General features: G+C 39.2%; 1 protein-coding gene across 3 annotated transcripts in view; it reads left to right on the top strand.

The window, feature by feature from the left end:
* The window catches only part of LOC131683993 (trichoplein keratin filament-binding protein), a 122,854-nt gene that overhangs the window by 94,570 nt on the left and 22,054 nt on the right, over positions 1-6,230 (top strand). The window lies entirely within an intron of this gene.

Here is a 6,230-nt window from a genome sequence, read left to right as displayed (position 1 = left end):
TGGGTTGTGAAATGCCATCCTTTTTCAAAGCAAAATTTGATATTATGCTAATATTGATGATTATAAGGAAAAATATACACGAGAAATAAGTAATCAAAATAATTTAAAATTATTACCAAATAGAATTAAGAGATTAGATTCATTAAAAGTCGGAAATTGTTTATAAAAAAGTTGATTCCGATATTTTATGAATTAAATGCCAAGCAGGTTTCAGAGTCTCTGGCGTGTGCCGATTCAATCCTGAAATTTTTCCTCCTGAGGAGTTTCTGGCAGGATTTGTCACAGATCGACCCAACCCCGAACAAAACTCGTCCATTAGCATAGAATCTGCTGCAGATGTAAGCTTCTCTAAAGACGTCAGACCTCTTCCCAAGGCGAGTGCACGATCTGATATGAAGAAGTGGCAAGTTCGTAAACGCGGATCGTCTCAAATTTTGACCGATTCCCCAATAAAATCAGTATTGGAGGAGCAGAAAAATTAAATCAAACGTAAGCGTACGCTGGCGGAGGAAAAAAATCAGCGAGAGGTGGTAAAAAGTTCACTAAAGCTGCCAAAGGTAAGTCCAAAAAGGTTAAAAAGACTAAAAAGTGAAGAGTGGATTTTATTTTCCTTACCTTTTCCACTGATACATTTGACGGGTTTAACTTATTTTACCAAACTCGGCCAACCTACCCCAGCCCTGGGGTTAGTTGGCCGATTTTTCTTTCCGCATTTGTTTGCTAATAACTTTTCCCTGATTTTTTTCATGAATGAAAAAAATTACATATGTACCGTAAACCGGGGTGACATTGATCACTTTTCGAAGTAATCATTACATATTTCTAGACGCAACACATTGTTTTCAAGTTTAATATTTTTAAACCATGTACTGATGTATGGAGAATAAGATTGGATGGTTTTACCTAAAATTGTCCACTTACAGCTATTTTTCCAAAAATGATTTCAAGTTGAAGTCCGTTTTCGTATTCCGGGGTGACTTTGATAACCTGCATGTTCACCCACATTAGTTTAAACTGATTCTGGAAAGATATTCATTGTTAAATAGATGTTAATTGGTATTATACAAAGTATTTCAATGCGCTGTAAAATTCGAGTAACCAAAATTCCTATAATTCGTGTCCAACTAGAATAAAAGATTCTAAAAACCTTTAAAACTGCTAAAATTGTTTTATTTCAGTGCTTTATCGATGTACAAAAAGTTTCATCCATTCTAACACGTTGGAATATTGAACAATAAAAAAAATGTTGCGAATTTTTGCTTAAAATAATTTGAAATAATTGCCAACTAGTTTTACAAAAAAATGTATTTAAAATAAACAAACTCTTAAAACTAAATTTGGTACATCCCAATCTAAAGGAAAATAAAAACTCGCTTGTAATTTATTACTTTTGCTCAAATCGGAGATTTATTTGTTTTATAAAAAATAGACACTTTGCGAAGCTTCGTAAAAATAAGGTAAAGTCAAATTTCGGTTTTTTGTAGTTTTTGTACCCAACAACCGAACAATATACTCAAAAAGTATAACAAATCAGTATTTTATAAGTTTAGAGTAAAAATCAGTTCAAATTAAAATGATTCGGTAGATTATTCTGGTTTAATAAGCGATCTAGGAAAAAAGTTTCGATTGATCAAAGTCACCCCGTTGATCAAAGTCACCCCGGTTTACGGTACCCGAAAGCAAAACTCGGCCAACCAGCCCCGGTCTCCCCTAATGTCAAAACTATTTCTTGTAGTGGTTTATGCTTAGAAGCTATGAATACCTTCTTTTGATGTATGTATATAGTTCAACAATTGATCCACCTGCGATTGATATACAAAATATATTTTATAATTGTCTTCTCGTTTCCTCAGTCTGAATTTGAGTGAAAAATTACTACGAGCATGTCAGCGTAATACATATTAGGTTGCTTACAGAGTGACGGCGAGAAGCTCAGCTGGGGCTGATACTGATATTATAATGCGAGAAACCTGCTTGCAGCAAAATGAAGGGATGATGTTAGAGTGAAAGCCGAGTGGATCTGCGCCGATTGCCTGTTTTTACTCTGACAGCCCTTAGTTGATATGCTCCAAGCAGGTTTCTCGCATCCTACTGTCAGTACCAGGCCCAGATCAGCTTCTCGCCGCCACTCTGTAAGCGGCCTTACAGTTAATATTTTCTTTTATATTGTAACGACATTTAATTAGCAAGGGACTGAAAGGTGTGAAATATTTTTCAAAATTAAAAGTTTAGAAAACGTGGAGTAGGGTCATATGAGCAAGCTTAGAGTTGGCTAATTGTTATATTTTATGACGAGTCAGTCAAGTTTTAGTATAGAAGAGCTAAATATTTGATTCCAGATGTTCAATATGATCTTACCAAATCAACATCGTGTCTTTCCAACACCGAAAATTTAGTATAGAATTTTTATTTTCAAAGCACAGCGTACGTTATACATTCTCATAACTTGTTACAAATAGACTCCACCTTACGGCTTTTTGGTGATGAAACAGTTGAGAATATGTTCACCGTTACTGGATTATTACACGTGATTTGGTGTTATTATTAGTTGTAAACAATTTTTCCCAACAAAATATGTTGCTTGGGTCAGTGCTTCATACCATGAACAGTTTTTATCGAATTTTCGTAATCTTAGGCTAAAAATTTAAAAGATTTTTTTTTTTCTGAATTGTTTTTTTTAAGAAAAATCAACTTAAAATGAGGAATTTTACAAAAAAAAATACATTTTTGACTTTGGTCGCTCTTAACACCAAATTTATGACATTTAATCCGATCACCTTATACGTTTTTGGAATTAGCACATCAATACCATTCGAATGGTGAGTCGATTTACGTTGATCGGAAAATTTATTCCTCAGATATTGACCAATAACTGCAAAAAGTGTCGAAAACACGTTTTTAAAAAAAATCTCCAAAACGATTCTCTGAAAAAGAAAATGGATATGATTTTTGTGTTCAGCAACCCGAAATTTACATAGAAAACACCTTTTTTTCTTAACTTACTGCAATCACCCCAAAATTTGTAAACTAGTGTAACTTGTGTTTGTATTTTATTTATTAATTACATTTTCGGTGGCATTTTTTTGGCAATATATTACGAATTTCCCACCAACTCCAACAAATGTTGGCAGCACCCTCTCAGATTTTAATTAAACTTTCTGTACATGAGAACATTGTCACAAAAAGTCACTTTGCATGCTTTGTTTTTCCAAAAATGATATAGATTGTCTTTTGAAAATGGTCAAACTTTTTTTTACCAATTTTCTTCAAATGGCTATAGTCTAAAAATGAAGTCCTACAAAAAAATGCTGAAGGAGTGATTTTCACAAAATAAGTCAAATTTTTGAATAAAAATATTGAAAAAATTCTTCATCGACTTCTACACTGAAAAAATCGATTTTAAAAATTTAAAGTTGATTTAGAAAAAAAACCCATCTTTGATTTGGATGAAATTTTGCTCCTAGATAGGTAATTATGTTCCCTACCTACTGTCAAAAAATCAAGTTGGGCACATTAAAAAAAAAACCTTTTCCTTGTCTAAGCTGATTTTTTCCAGTGTATTTTTATTGAAAACTAAACCAATGAAAGTCATAATCGTTTCTGAATCCAATTTCCTAACCGCTAGTTGCCTGATACATGCGAAAAGTATCAGTGACGAATTTGGTATAGCATCTCGGACTGGACTGGAACGAGGCCGAAGGGATTCGTTTAACGGAGATCTGGTACTAGAACACTTAGCGCACGACCAGACAACATGTTTAATATCGCGATAACCGCCACCACAACCGCAGAGACCGCTCTCCACGACCCCAATAGCCGGAGATGGGCATTCTACGTATAATGATTGTACATGACACGAGATATCACACGAATGAAGTCCTAACCCTCCTCCATTCTCTTGGACCAAGGTTTGTTAATACCTTTGAGATTCCTGAACTTGCACGAAATTTGCCAATTTTGGAGGGTCCTCTGAGAAGAAATATTTAAAAACTTGTTGAAGCTACGCGGTCTTTCATAAATATCACCTTCTGATGCCTAAATGTCCATCTACTCATTATCATTCTAATCCAAGTGTCCGCCTTCTCATTACCCGGAATGGAGCACTGCGAAAGAACTCAAACTAAGGTAATCTGCTATGATTTTTCAGATAAAGTACTCAGAGGCTCCCATGTTTTCTCCATGAAATACAAAGAATGCTTTTCGTGCTCCATCAAACGGAGAGCCTCCTGTAACTGTAACGATGTGGGCATGGTCGTTGATAGGTTAATTTAAAACCACCAGTTTTGTGGGGAGAATGTTGGCAGCACAGCCTCTTTTATGATTGCACTCATCACTATTGTCATAATAATTTGCATAAAAGCGATGCATAGCTGACATCATATGACGAACGTTCCGTGTATTCCAATCACAGGATGAATCAAATACACAGCGTAGGCCCTAGCCTCCAGACGTAACATTGCGTCTCTGATGATACGTTCGTTAATCCGGTGCCAATAATCGCGTTTTCAGCTTTCATCAAGTTTTTCATTTGCATTTGTAGCGTCGCATATATTAAGAAAAATCTGGCGCCCACCACGAAGTAGGAGACCGTTCATGGTTGTTCGCGTCGGGTACTCGTTACGTCTGACCTTTAATCGTAGTGCAAATCCATTGTGTTAAACCTGGGGGAAAATGTAGGGACTGAAATATAGGGAGTGGATGGAAGGTGTCGTGTGTCCTATCTACAAAAAGGGCGACAAGATGGATTGCTGTAATTACCGAGCAATCACCCTGCTGAACGCCGCCTACAAAGTACTCTCCCAAATACTATGCCGTCGACTATCACCAATTGCAAGAGAGTTCGTGGGGCAGTACCAGGCGGGTTTCATGAGCGAACGATCTACCACGGACCAGGTGTTCGCTCTTCGTCAAGTACTGCAGAAATGCCGCGAGTACAATGCACCCACACATCATTTGTTCATCGACTTCAAAGCCGCATACGACACTATCGATCGAGATCAGCTATGGCAGATTATGCACGAGTACGGATTCCTGGACAAACTGACGCGATTAGTGAAGGCGACGATGGATCGGGTGATGTGCGTAGTACGTGTCTCAGGGACGCTCTCGAGTCCCTTCGAATCACGCAGAGGGTTACGGCAAGGTCTGTCTCTCGTGTCTGTTATTCAACATCGCGCTGGAAGGTGTAATAAGAAGAGCAGGGATCGACACGAGTGGTACGATTTTCACAAAGTCCGTTCAGCTACTTGGCTTCGCCGATGACGTTGATATTATTGCACGAAACTTTGAGAAGATGGAAGAAGCCTACATCAGACTGAAAAGAGAATCCAAGCGTGTCGGACTTGCCATCAACACGTCGAAGACAAAGTACATGATAGAAAGAGGTTCACGAGAAGAGAATGAGAACCGCCCGCTTCGAGTTTGCATCGGTGGCGACGAAATCGAGGTGGTTGAAGAGTTCGTGTACTTGGGCACTGGTGACCGCCGACAATGATACCAGCAGAGAGATTCGTAGACGCATCGTGGCAGGAAATCGTGCTTACTTTGGCCTCCGCAAGACACTTCGGTCGAACAGAGTTCGCCGTCGTACGAAGTTGACCATCTACAAGACGCTGATTAGACCGGTAGTTCTCTACGGGCACGAGACCTGAACCATGCTCGTGGAGGACCAACGCGCACTTGGTGTCTTCGAACGGAAAGTGCTGCGTACCATCTACGGTGGAGTGCAGATGGAAGACGGCACATGGAGACGGCGAATGAACCATGAGTTGCATCAGCTGTTGGGGGAGCCGCCCATCTGTCATACCGCGAAAATCGGACGACTACTGTGGGCCGGGCACGTAGCCAGAATGTCGGACAATAGCCCGGTGAAAACGGTTCTCAATTGCAATCCGACCGGTACAAGAAGACGTGGCGCGCAGCGAGCACGATGGATCGACCAGGTGGAAGACGATTTGCGGACCCTTCGCAGACTGCGTGGCTGGCGACGCGCGGCCATGGACCGAGTGGAATGGAGGAATCTTTTGTATATGGCACAGGCCACTTCGGCCTTAATCTGTTAATAAATAAATAAAGAAATACAGGGACACTGGGGGTTTTTGATGTCCCATGTGGGAATTTTCTAAAATTACCGAGACCAGGAACCACTTACTTCGGTTTTGTAACAGTAACCTTCAAGGGACACTCTCAGGCATTTACGAGGAAGCTTAGGAGAGAAAACTGATTTTCCT

The sequence above is a fragment of the Topomyia yanbarensis genome, chromosome 2 (genome assembly GCF_030247195.1).
Source record: "Topomyia yanbarensis strain Yona2022 chromosome 2, ASM3024719v1, whole genome shotgun sequence".
NCBI classification, from domain to species: Eukaryota; Metazoa; Arthropoda; class Insecta; order Diptera; family Culicidae; genus Topomyia; species Topomyia yanbarensis.
Note: the sequence above shows the minus strand (reverse complement) of the source record. Positions and strands in the feature narration are given on the sequence as shown.